The 13957-nt window shown below is 36.5% G+C and overlaps 1 non-coding gene across 1 annotated transcript; it reads left to right on the plus strand.

The window, feature by feature from the left end:
- Nucleotides 1-251: 251 nt before the first annotated feature.
- On the plus strand, nucleotides 252-358 carry LOC128281213 (small nucleolar RNA R71). The gene has a single exon (XR_008271426.1). It is a non-coding gene; the product is annotated as a small nucleolar RNA R71 (small nucleolar RNA).
- Nucleotides 359-13957: the final 13599 nt, after the last annotated feature.

A 13957-nucleotide genomic window follows, 5' to 3' on the forward strand; every position in this document is an offset into this window, starting at 1 on the left:
TCTTTTTATTTAGAAGTTCTACCTAGTTTGACAACATAGTAACCGAATCGACGTTATAAACATCTACTGTTTTAGTTGGCTTAGTCATCATGACTTGCCACTGATAGTTATTCAGTGACATCTCCTATATAAACTCATAGACATCTTTAGGTGTTTTATTATTGATGGTTCCGCAAGTAGCTGCGTCAACCATTTGTCAAGTCGAAAGATTCAGGCCATTATGGAATGTTTGAACCTATAGCCAAAGTGGTAACCCATGGTGAGGGCACCTTCTCAGTAAGTCTTTGTATCTCTCCCATGCATCGTAAAGAGTTTCTAAGTCCATCTGCACAAACGAAGAGATATCATTACATAATTTAGCTGTTTTAGCCGGCGGAAAATATTTTAATAGAAATTTTTCGGTCATTTGTTCCCAAGTAGTGATTGACCCTCGTGGTAATGAGTTAAACCACTGTTTAGCTTTTTTTCTCAATGAAAAAGGGAATAACCGAAGACAAATGGCATCATCATAAACACCATTAATTTTAAATGTATTGCATAGTTCTAAGAAGTTTGCCAAGTGAGCGTTGGGATCCTCATCCTGCAAACCATCAAACTGAACAAATTGTTGTATCATTTGAATAGTGTTAGGTTTTAGTTCAAAAGTATTTGCAGCTACAGCAGTCTAACTATGCTCAATTCAGTTCCTGTTAAAGAAGGTTTAGCATAATCATACATAGTGCGTGGAGCAGGATTTTGATTAACCGCAATTGCAGGAGGTAGCTGATTGTCTTGGTTTTTAGCCATCTCTTCGGTTGGGGGTTGAGTATCGTCCTCTTGCTCGTTCTCTGTGTATCTTAAGTTTTGCCTTATTTCTCTTTAATGTCTACGAACTGTGCAATCAATTTCTTCGTCAAAAAGTAGTGGTCCTGACGGGTTTCTTCTAGTCGTAAACTATAAAAACCTGCCAAGAGAAAGAAAAACAAGTAAATTAATAAATAATAATAATAAATTAAATTAAATTAAATTGCAAGAAAAATAAATGGCTAAAGTATTAAAAATTGAGTGTTCCTAATATCTTAGTTCCCCGGCAACGGTGCCAAAAACTTGATCGCGTGATTTCGTGATAGGTTTTAAATATTTATAATTAATCGTTCTTGAAACTAACTATTAACGCGATGTAGGCAAGTGTACCTATCGAACAGTAGTATAGTTTTAGCAAGACCGGATTGTCAAACCCATAGGAACTAAAAGTACTAGTAATGACTGTCTTTTTATTATCTAGCCTAAGAATAAAGAGGTTCTGTTTTAACTAACTAATTATCTAAACTAAGAATTCACAGAGAATGGAATTGGGGAATTGCTTTTGGGAAAATCGATTGAATTAAGACAATACCTAGAGAAAAATCCACCTAGACTGTACTTGTTATTCTGGCTCCAAATCGGACGATTTATTTATTTAACTTGTTCCGTAGAGATCCCTAAGTTATGTTATTATCCTTATTCAAGACTAATAACGTCTAATCCCTAGATTGAATAATTGAGACCTTTCTCTAATTAACACCCTAGGTTGCATTAACTCGATCTATGGATCCCCTTATTAGGTTTCACCCTAATCCGGCAAAATCTTGTCACCCTATGTCTAGGCGCGCAAACAACTCCGCTTAATTATGACAAATGTACTCTTAGACAGGGTCTATTCCTCCTGTGAATAAGAGCTTATCTTGAATCAGTATCATAGGATATCAAAATAAGAATTAAGAACAAGTTAAATATTTATCATACAATTCAGAAAATAATAACAAGATTCGTCTTAGGTTTCATTCCCCTTACGTATTTAGGGTTTTTAGTTCATAACTAAATAAGAAAACATCTCAGAATAATAAAGAATACAAAACATAAAGAAAACCCAAAAATCCTGAAGGGGAAATTGAGGAGAGATCTTCAGTCTTGATGATGAATCTGGCTTCTGAAATGGATCAATCAGCTTTCTCAGAGTAATTTCTTACTCCCTCCCTGTGTGCCCCCCTTTCTTCCTTCTCTAGGGTGTATTTATAGGCTTTGGAATGCCAAAGAGCCCTCAAAATTATCCTTTTCCGAATTGGACTTAACTTGGGCTTTGCAGGGACACGCCGTGTGACACGCCCGTGTGTGATTACTTCAGGCCGTGCTCGAGCCTGCCAAATTGACACGACCATGTGGTCCACCCGTGTGAGGAGGTCCAGGCCGTGTTGATTTCATACTTTGGCCCATTTTCTTCATTTTTGGCCCGTTTCTCGTTCCTTTTGCTCTCTTATGCTCTCCTAAGTATAAAACATGAAATTAAAGCATTAGGAGCATCGAATTCACCAATTCTAATGGGAAATCATCCATAAAATGTGTTAAACATGAGGTAAAAATATGTATAAATTACGGTTTATCAATCATGATGACACATATAACAAAATGACTAAGTCCCTATACATGCCATATACTCAAATGTTTAAAATCATTCATACCGAAAATGACAGTTTGATAGTGTGATGCGATCTCTGACGATCTCCAATACAAGCTAGCTCGGTGACACTATAAAACATGGAAAGTAAAACGGAGTACACTATATAGCTTATAAGCTCGTATGAAAGAAATAAGCAAATCTTACCATACATTTAACATTCAAGTAATAAAATATAAGATAATGTAATTTTCCATAATCTCATGACTAAAATTCATTCCATCATAAACTTACCTTAAAATCATCATTTCAATAATTTAATAAGCATAAGCTTTATGTCCATACCTATACCATCTAGAAATAATTTCATACCTATTCTCATCATTGACATCCCTAATGAACCACTCAGAATAATAATATTAGATACTCGGGAAAACTTACACACAAGGTGTCACATATGTAGCCATTGCTACCTCTATCTCATAACACATATATGCTCCCTCTCGAGCCATCAATGGGCCTGCTCACACAAGCTGTCAAGTAACTGCAACATATGTCGATATACTCAGCCACCAGTAGGACGTACAAGACCAGCACCCAGATCACATAACATAATACCCTAGTAACATGTCACTTGTATCCTAATCTATTCCTAAGGTTCGACTAGGATTTCTCGCTTGCCAAAACGTCACAATTCATACAAAATTAAAGCATTTAAAATAAAATTATAATAAAGCTTATTTACATACGAAATTACCTCGGTTACAAAAAGGCAAAAAGGATCTATTCATCAATTATTTTATTTTCCCCCAGTCTAGACCCGAACTATATTTTTCTTTATCTATAATACCATATTTAACTCATTTAATCATCAAGTTATTCAATTCAGTCCAAAATCATATGATGGCAAAAATTATATTTTTACCCCTATTATTTTAACATTTTACAATTTAGTCCCTAGGCTCATAAAATGAATTTCATTCAATTTCATCACAACCCAAGCCTAGCCAAACCTTACCCTTACTCATAACAGCCTACATGTTGCATTTATTGACACTTTACCACACATTTTTCAACACTTTACAAATAAGTCCCTATTTGACATTTGACATTTTTACCAAAAATCACTTTACAAATGTTGTTTAACAAACAACAAACATGCATTTTCTACCATCAAACATCAAAATACAAGTATATTCAACATGGGTAAAATTTTAGACTTTAACTTTCTCTCAAATTAGTCCTTGGAATAGCTAAATTAAGTTACAATGATCTCAAAAATATAAAAATAATTAGAAACGGGACAAGAACGGATTTACAATCGAGCTTGAAAGCTTGGCCAAAACTATAGCTATGTCTTCCTTGTAAAATTCAGCTATGGGCAGATGAAATTGAGAAGATGGACACTTTTTTATTTAGGTTGATCTGTCTTTATTTACCAAATTACTAAAATACCTCTAATGTATAACTTTAAAATTTCACCAACCATGTCCATTTATGTCCATCCTAAAGTATAATGGTCTAATTACCATTTAAAGACCTCTAATTTAAAATTTCATACAATTAGCCACCTTTAACTTATAGAGTTCAAGTTTTGCACCTATTGCAATTTAGTCCTTCTAGTCAAATTGAGCACTCAATCGATAAAATTTCTTAACAAAATTTTTACACAATTATTCTATCATGCTGTAGACATTAAAGAAATAATAAAATAAATATTTCTTCTTCAGATTTCCAATTCCAAAACCACTATTTTGATTTGACCCAAAAACGTGTTGTTATAACTCTCCCCCATTAGGGAATTTTGTCCCCGAAAATCTTACCAGAAAAGAGGTTAGGGTACTATTTTCATATAGCTTCTTCGAGTTCCCACATAGCCTCTTCGACCCCATGTCATTTCAACAAAACTTTCACTAGAGCTATGTTTTTATTCTCAATTGTTTAACCTCTCGAGTTGATACTTTGATCGGTTCTTCACTGTATGTCATATCGGGTCAAATCTCAATCTCTGACGGTGAGATTTCATGTGATGGATCTGTTCGATATCGTCACAACATCGACACATGAAATACATTGTGGATCCTTTCTAACTCCAACAACAAAGCTAGTCGATATGCCACTGGCCCTATTCTTTCAATAATCTCATACGACCGAATGAAATGCGGACTCAACTTTCCTTTGTGACCAAATCTAAGAATTTTCTTCCACGAAGACACTTTCAGAAACACCAACCTAAAATTCAATATCCTTCTGTTTCAAATCCGCATACGATTTCTGTCGATCCAAAGTTGCTTTCAAACAATCATGAATTACTTTCAGTTTCTCTTTAGTTTCTCCGACAAAATTAACCCCGTGATTCTCACTAAGCTCAATCAGTACAACGGAGTTTGACACTTGCAGCCATACAATGCTTCATACAGTGCCATCTTTATACTCGATTGATAATTGTTGCGGTAGATGTTTTTCCCAACTACCTTCGAACTCTAAAACACAACAGCGAAGCATATCTTTTAGAATTTGAATCACTCTTTTAGATCGACCATCGGTTTGTGGATGAAATGCAGTACTAAAATTCAACTTTGTACCCAACGCTTCTTGGAATTTCTTTCAAAATTGCAACGTGAACCTCAAATCTCTATTCAAAATAATAGAAGTAGGTACCCCGTGCAATCTAACAATCTCAGCAATGTACAATTCAACTAGTTTATCAAGTGAATAATCTATACATACCAAAATGAAATGAGCCGATTTTGTTAGCCTATCGACAATGACCCAAACAGCGTCTTTCTTATTCAGAGTCAATGGTAACCCCGATACGAAATCTATCGTAACTCTATCCTATTTCCACTCGCGTATCATCACAGGCTAAAGTAAGCCCAAAGGCACTTGATGTTCAGCTTTTACTTGTTGACAAATTAAACATCTTGATACAAACTCTGAAATGTCTCATTTCATGTCTGACCACCAGTAAAATTGTTTCAAATCATTATACATCTTGGTACTTCCAAGATGAACAGATAGACAGCTATTGTGTGCCTTATGAAAAATTTTATAAATTAGTTCAGTATCTCTCGGTGCACAAACCCTACCTCGGAATCTCCAACAATCACTGGATCCAATCTGATATTCTAAACCATTATTTGATTTGCATTGAACTCTCTTAGCTTGCAACTCACTATCACCTTTCTAAGCTTCAAAAATTTGCTGAAGAAATATCGGTCTAGGTTTCAACTTAGTCAAAACTGATCCATCATCAAATAAGGTTAACCGCGTATTCATCGCCCTCAAAGCAAACAGGGATTTTCTACTTAAAGCATCTGCGACTACGTTCGCTTTTCCCGGGTGATAATCGATCACTACTCATAATCTTTCAATAGCTCGAGCCATCTCTATTTTTGTAAATTCAAATCTTTCTGAGTCATTAAATACTTTAAACTCTTGTGATCGGAAAAGATGTGACACTTCTCACCGAATAAATGGTGTCTCTATAACATCCCATTTTTAGTCAACTAGGAACAGTGGTTTCAGAACCACAAATCTGAGATTGAAGAATTATTTTAATATTATTTTAAGTTTTTACAACATGATAGCATATATATGTGAAAGTTTTGTGAATTAATTTTATCGTTTGAATGCTTAATTCCGTAAAAATGACTAAATCGCGTAAAGTGTAAAAGTGGAGTTCTATTAGCTAAAAGTATCTAATAGCTATAGAACCTTAAATTTAAGGTCCTTATGTTGTAATTAGACCATTTTAATTGTGAGTGGAAAAATATGGGCATGCATTATATGTTTTTAATGAATTATAACTAAGGTTAATTTAGTAAATTGGATAATTAATAAGTAAATAACAAAACCACAAAGCTATCATCTTTTAATTTACCATATTCCACCAAATTTTAAAAGAGAAAAAGGCCATGGGAATGAGATAGGGTTCGGCCATTTCAAGCTTTAATTGGTGAGTGATTTTTGTCCTGTTTTTAATGATTTCTATGTTTTTGTGATCATTGCAACTAATACTAGCTAGCCCAAGGACTATTTTGCAAAATTGGTTAACATTTTTCATGATGCCATTAATGAATAAGCATGTGTTTTGAAGTTTCTTGATAGATCATGAATGCTTGTTAATAGATATACAAGTTTTGTTAAGTGATTTTTAGTGAAATGCAAAATAGGGATTAAATTCAGAAATGTTGAAACTTTGTGGTTAAAATGTGAAATAAATGAAAAATATGGGCTGCTAGCGGTATATTAGTAATTCAGATAAGCATGGGTGTCTTGAAATTTGCATGAATTTGTGATTTTGTGTAATAAAGACTAAATTGTAAAAATGTGAAAGTTTATGGGCAAATATGTAAAATAGCCCTAATGTTTGTTTTGGATTAAATTGAATAGAGAGATGATTAAATAAGTTAATTTTGAATATATTTAGATCAAGAAAAATAGAATTTGGATCTGGATCTGGATTTGGATTAAGGAAAAACAAAAGTTATCGACTAAATGACTTATTTCATCTTTTCCACATTAGTTATAAGCATTGTTATAATTATGTTTTAAATGCTTCGATATTGTATAAATTGTGTATACAAGACTACAGTCATATTTGACGACAATTCAGTTATGTATGGCACTTAGTGTGTAATTCGAGATAGCTTTGACTATGTATGGCACTTAGTGTGCGATTCGAGATAGCTTCGGCTATGTATGACACTTAGTGTGCGAAATTAAAATAGCTTTGGTTAAGTATTGGCACTTAGTGTACGAGAATTAAAGTATTTGACATTTTTTCGTTTGGGTATGATTTTGTTATAGATTGGTTCAAGTATGTATATGAATCATACGAGCTTTAATTTGTAGAAGTTATGAAGTTTTCATATAAGTGTATGATTAAGCATGTGGAAAGTTTGTTAGCATTTATGAATTAAGAATTAACAAGTTCAAATTGATGAATTGTGCATTTATGATTTGTTGAGTTTATTTCATACGAGCTTACTAAGCTATATAGCTTACTTTGTTTTTCTTTCCCATGTTTCATAGTAATTTCAGAGCTAGCTCGGATTCGGGGATCGTCAGAAACTACGTCACACTATCCAACCTTCACTTTGGTACTTTTAAGCTTATGGTTTGGTCATATGGCATGTATAGGATTATGGTCATTTTGATATGTATCTTGGTAGTGATTTTTTCCATTTGAGATGGCTTATGAGTGGTTATGTTTCGGTTTGTACATATAGCAATGAGAATTGGCTTAATTTGGCTAGTTTGATTATGTATATATATAAGTGCGCATATGGTTTATATTGAGTGATTGAGGTTGTTTTGCAATGTTATTGATAGTTGGTATTATAGATGTCTAATGGTTGATAATTGAGAAGCTATGTGCTTGTGGATTAATGTATGATGAAGCATGTTTGGAAAATGTTTAATTAGATGATTTGAATATGTAAAGTTGGTATTATTTGAATGAGTAAAATATGAGATAGTAAGCATGCTAGTAGTTGAAATTGAAATGGTATGTTTTAGTCTTGATTTTGGTTGAATTTGATGACCACTTGTATCACCCCTAACCCGTATCCGTTGCTGAAATAGGGTTACGAAGCATTACCAAATCATACATATCATTCACAAACATTTATGCAATCATGATCAAAATCCATTCAACTCATTCACATTGTCCCTTACAAGGTCATACGAGACCTTAAAACATGCTTAAAAGAGGACCGGAGCTAAACCGATAACAATTGAAAACTTTGAGAAACTTGGAAAATTTTCATGCATAAAGTGGCCACACACCCGTGCGAACAGGCCGTGTGCCTCACATGGCGACCAGACAACCCCGTGTCATAGGCCGTGTGAAAATAGGGCATACATACTAACTTGCACCACAAGGCCGAGGACATGCCCATGTGCCATGGCCGTGGGAAATCTGGAGAGGTTACTGACTTGGGTTACACGGCCGGCCACACGCCCATGTGCCTGCTTGTGTGCCACACACGGCCAGTAGACAAGCCCGTGTGTCTAGGCCATGCCAAACCTATAGGGTATGCTGACTTAATTCAAAAAGGTACCTTAAGGGACACAGGGCCGTGTACCAAAGCCATGTGTCACACACGGTCAAGCCACACGCCGTGTGCTTGGCCGTGTGGAGTGAAAATATGCTTGGTTGAAGCCAATTTCTCACCCTTTCTCAAGCATACCTAAACCACAACATTTGTACCATTTCAATACAATAATAGGAAACCCAAACATGCTATTTCATACACCAAACTTACAATACCAATTCTATTCAATTCATTACTCAAATACACAACGAAAAATATGCCAAAACCAATTGTTTCTTTAACTAATATCCACATTTAGACATATCCCAAATCATCAAACATAAATTAACCAAGGTTGTAACACCCCGAACCCGAGACCATCGCCGGTGTCGGACACGAGGGGTTAACAAGCCAAATCCACATGTTTCGCCCATCAATTTGACATTTCCAGTCAGGCTGGAAAACTGCATCACTGTCGCCTTAAAAATCATATCTCGAGTTTCAAAACTAGGAAACTGTTTTCGTAAATTTTCCCTAAATTTAGACTCATATATCCATCCATGGATTTATTTCTAGAATTTTTGGTCGGGCCAATTGGTACAGTTTATTAGTTAAAGTCACCCATGTTACAGAGATCGACTGCTCTGACCTTTGCGCGTTACAACTTGAATATATCTCTGTACAGGGCTTTAATACTGGTTCCGTTTGTTTCTAATGAAACTAGACTCAAATTGGCATCTGTACATATAAGGCATGACTCCTGATTATTTCTGGATAATTTATAGTAAATTTTTAAAGTTGTGACAGGGGACCCAGAAACCGTTCTGGCCCTGTCTCACAATAGCATTAATATCTCTTAACATGTAACTCCTATGACCGTTTCGTTTCTTCCATATGAAAGTAGACTCATCAAGGTTCATTTACATAACTTATTCACTATTTAATACCATTCCTACAAATTTTGGTGATTTTTCAAAACCACTCCACTGCTGCTGCCAGCATCTGTTTTCAAGGTAGGTCTTATCTATTTGTAGTCTCCATGATCCAACTAGTCTTGCCATACATAGGTTCACCTATGACCATTTGAGCCATTCCAATGGCTGATCATGTGAACAACACTCCCATTTCCAATCCATAATTACATGATGAAACCATATATATATATACAAATCACAAATGGTCTAAGTTCGTACTTGACTTCTACGAGCCATTTTCGCATGGCCGTACACATATACATCACAACACAATTGAACCGACAAGGGGTAGTCCTATACATGCCATTTCAAAGTTCAACCAAAATTATACCAAAATGGAGGCTTTGATAGTGTAGATGACTTCGACTTTAATGATCCCGAATCCGATTGCTATCGAGCAAAATCTATAAAACAGAGAGCCAAAGCAACGGGTAAGCATTTTATGCTTAGTAAGTCTCAAGGAATAAAATCAGCTTTAATTAAAGCAATACATTCACATAGCCAAATGCATCATTTCATTAATACACATTCACATAATCATTCTTACTTCACACTTCATCATTATATACTTTCACAAGGTATCAACCACTTCAATAGTTGAAATTCGATAGTCGATTGAGCGAATGTTGCTCAAACATGTCGACTTTTCCAATGCACATATAAACATACCTTATTCTTTGGGCTTTTCGAGCGTACTAATTGAATTTATTACAGCAACCAACACTCACCTCCAGCCCAAGCTTCTTCGGAATACAACCGGATATAACCACGTGCACGAATGCCTTCGGGTCTTAGCCCGGATAGAACGACTTGCACGAATGCCTTCGGGTCTTAGCCCGGATGTAGCCGCTAGCACAATTGCCTTCGGGTCTTAACCCGGATATAATTTCCAGCATAAATGTCTTCGGGACTTAGCCCGGATATCATTCAATTGCTCATGCACACATACATCAATAATCATTAGACATTCATGTTTCATTTTCGTTACTAAGGCTCAAACACAAAGGTAATCACTAGCATAATCGCCTTCGGGACTTAGCCCGGGTATCATTCAAATACTCATACACACATAAATCGATAATCATTACACATCCATATTTCATTTCACATAATTCAAGTAGGGTCACTTCTTGAGGACTTACCTCGGATGTTGTCGAACGGCTTTTACGGCTATTCGATCACTTTTTCCTTCCCCTTGTCCAATTGTGGCCCTCTAAGCTCTTGAGCTAATTCAAACAAATTTAATTTATTAAAACCTCATTATGCTAGCTTATGGCCGAATATGACAAGGAGTTTAAATGGTCATATGGCCACCCTTTAGCTTGAATACACAATGGTCATGCACATTTTATACTACATCAAGCAATTCAATACAATTCATTCAAGCATCAAGGAAAAGCTAAGGCCATCAATAGGCTACCTAAGGCCGAATATACATGTCCAATTTGAGGCCAATTATCCACTTAATACCACACAAAAAAAAAACAGCATGCATTTTACTAGTTAATGTTTTACATATTGTGGCTCAATACTTATAATATAGCATCAAGCACTCATATGGCCGATTATACTTAGTCATACTTGCACCAAATCAACAATAAATTCCAAGATTTCCACATCATATGTGTACTAGGCCGAATGTACTTGCAATTTCACAAACATTCTTCAACATTTTCTTTTTTAAACAAACATATTCATCACTTACTTCATAACCAAAACATCATGTGCAAACATATATATACATATATGTGCATGGCCGAATTTCAAGGTGTCCATAGCCATCCAAAACACAAATTTTAACTAACATGCAAGAAGCATGAACCATGCTCATGAATGCATCATGGCCGAATACATCACAATCATGCCCCTTTCAACTTCAATCATGGTTAAACAAAAAGAAAACTCAAAGTCTTACTCAAGATGGCTACAAAGAAATTTCAAGAGTAGACAATCCATCTTTGCATGCATCATCATCAAGCTTCACACTTAGCATGCAATGGCTTTATCACCATATTCACTTTGGCCGAATTTCATTCCCATGACATAACAAAGATTTGAACCATGGGCTAACAAGAACATCAATCTAGCAACCAAAAACATGCATGAATCTCATGGCACAACCTCAAACATACCTTACTCTTGATGCAAGTATAGCCAACCTCTTCCTAATCCTCTTCCAAACCAAGTATGAAGCAAAACTCCTTCCTTATCCTTAGTATTTTCGGACAAAAGGAGAGTGAAAATAGATGAACAAAAAAAATTTTTTTTCTTTGTTTTTGTTTCTCTCATGTACGGCACAAGGGGGGGAAAGCATCCACACTCATTTTTTTTTCATTTCTTTACCCATGCTCTTATTTTATTATTTCTAACATCCACCACTAGCAAAACATGTTTAAGACATGTTTTCTTTTGCCCATCTTCATCACCATGGCGGCCACTTCCTTCTCTTTGGGTAAATTGACATGCAAAACCATTCTTTTGCATGCATATACTATTAGACCATTGAAGATTGGCCTATCACCTTTCAACAATGTTTCATATAAGTCCATCTTAATAAATTCACATAGAAATGATCAAATTAATGCATGCAACTTTCACACATGCATTTGCTAACATCATAAACATAGAATATAACTTTTAATTACTTATAAGACTCGGTTTAATGGTCCCGACACCACTTCCCGACTAGGGTCAAATTAGGGATGTCACAACTCTCCCCCACTTAAGAAATTTTCGTCCCGAAAATCTTACTGTAAATAGGTTTGGATATCGCTCTTTCATAGAGTTCTCGGTCTCCCAAGTAGCTTCTTCTATCCCGTGCTTGAGCCATAACACTTTCACTAGCGGAACCCGCTTGTTTCGCAACTCTTTCACTTCCCGTGATAGGATACGAATCGGTTCTTCCTCATAACTCATATTAGCTTAAATTTCAATTTCTGATGGACTAATCACGTGCGATGGATCGGATCTATAGCGTCGAAGCATCGAAACATGAAAGACATCGTGAACCTTTTCGAGTTCAGGGGGCAAAATCAAACGATATGCCACCGGACCGACTCGCCGGATATCTCATATGGCCCAATGAACCTCGGGCTCAACTTGCCCTTACGGTACCGAATCGAGTATCTTTTTCCAAGGCGATACCTTGAGAAACACTTTATCACCCACCGATACTCGATATCCTTACGCTTCAGATCCGCGTCGACTTCGACGATCGAGGCTATCTTCGACTTTCACGGATTACTTTCACTTTCTGCTCAGCATCTCTAATCAAATCCACCCGAAAATCTTGCTTTCACGAGCTCACCAAAACAATGGTGTACGGCATTTACGACCGTACAAAGCCTCGTAGAGTGCCATCTTAATACTTGATTGAAAGCTATTGTTGTAAGCGAATTCAATCAACGGCAAATACTGTTCCCATGAACCACTAAACTCGTGGACGCAACATCTCAACATATCCTCAAGTATCTGAATTATCCGCTCGGATTGACCATCGGTTTGGGAGTGAAAGGCGGTGCTGAAATGCAACTTGGTACCCAAAGCTTCTTACAACTTTTTCCAAAATCGCGAGGTAAATCTCGGATCTCTATCCGACACGATGGAAATAGGCACCCCGTGTAATCTCACAATCTGAGAAACGTACAATTCGGCTAATTTGTCCATTGAAAAATCTGTACGTACGGGGACAAAGTGAGCTGACTTAGTCAATCTATCTACCACGACCCAAACCGTATCCTTCTTACTCACTGACAATGGCAGTCCGGATACAAAGTCCATTGTGACTCGATCCCATTTCCACTCGGGTATCGTGATTGGCTCAAGTAATCCTCAAGGCACTTGATGTTCCGCTTTCACTTGTTGACATATTAAACATCTCAAACAAAGTCGGAGATGTCTCGTTTCATACCATGCCACCAAAACCGACGTTTCAAATCATTGTACATCTTCGTACTCCCGGTGGATTGCCATTCGGCTACAATGGGCTTCATTCAAAATTATCGAAATGAGTTCAATTCTTTGGAACACACAGACGACTTTTGAACCTCAAACAATCGTCATCATCGATTTGAAACTCCGAGTCCTTGTTCGAACACACTCACCCGCTTTTGCGCCAACTCGTCGTCGACTTTTCTCGAGCTTCACGAATTTGATGTATCAATAATGGTTTGGCTTTCAATTCAGCTACTAACACACTGTCGGATCGAATGCATAAAGTGCACATTCATCGCTCAGAAGCGAATAATGATTTACGACTCAAGGCATCCGCAACCACATTCGCCTTTCCCGTGATAGTCAATGACCAGCTCATAATCCTTTAACAGCTCGAGCCAACGCCTTTGTCGCAGATTTAAGTCTCTTTGGGTCATCAAATATTTGAGACTTTTGTGATCCGAGTACACATGGCACCTCTCACCAAATAAGTAATGTCGCCAAATCTTTAAGGCGAATACGATGGCGGCCAATTCGAGATCATGGGTCGGATAATTTTTCTCATGTGGCTTTAATTGCCTCGACGCATAGGCCAC

Source organism: Gossypium arboreum, chromosome 9 (genome assembly GCF_025698485.1).
Source record: "Gossypium arboreum isolate Shixiya-1 chromosome 9, ASM2569848v2, whole genome shotgun sequence".
NCBI lineage: Eukaryota > Viridiplantae > Streptophyta > Magnoliopsida > Malvales > Malvaceae > Gossypium > Gossypium arboreum.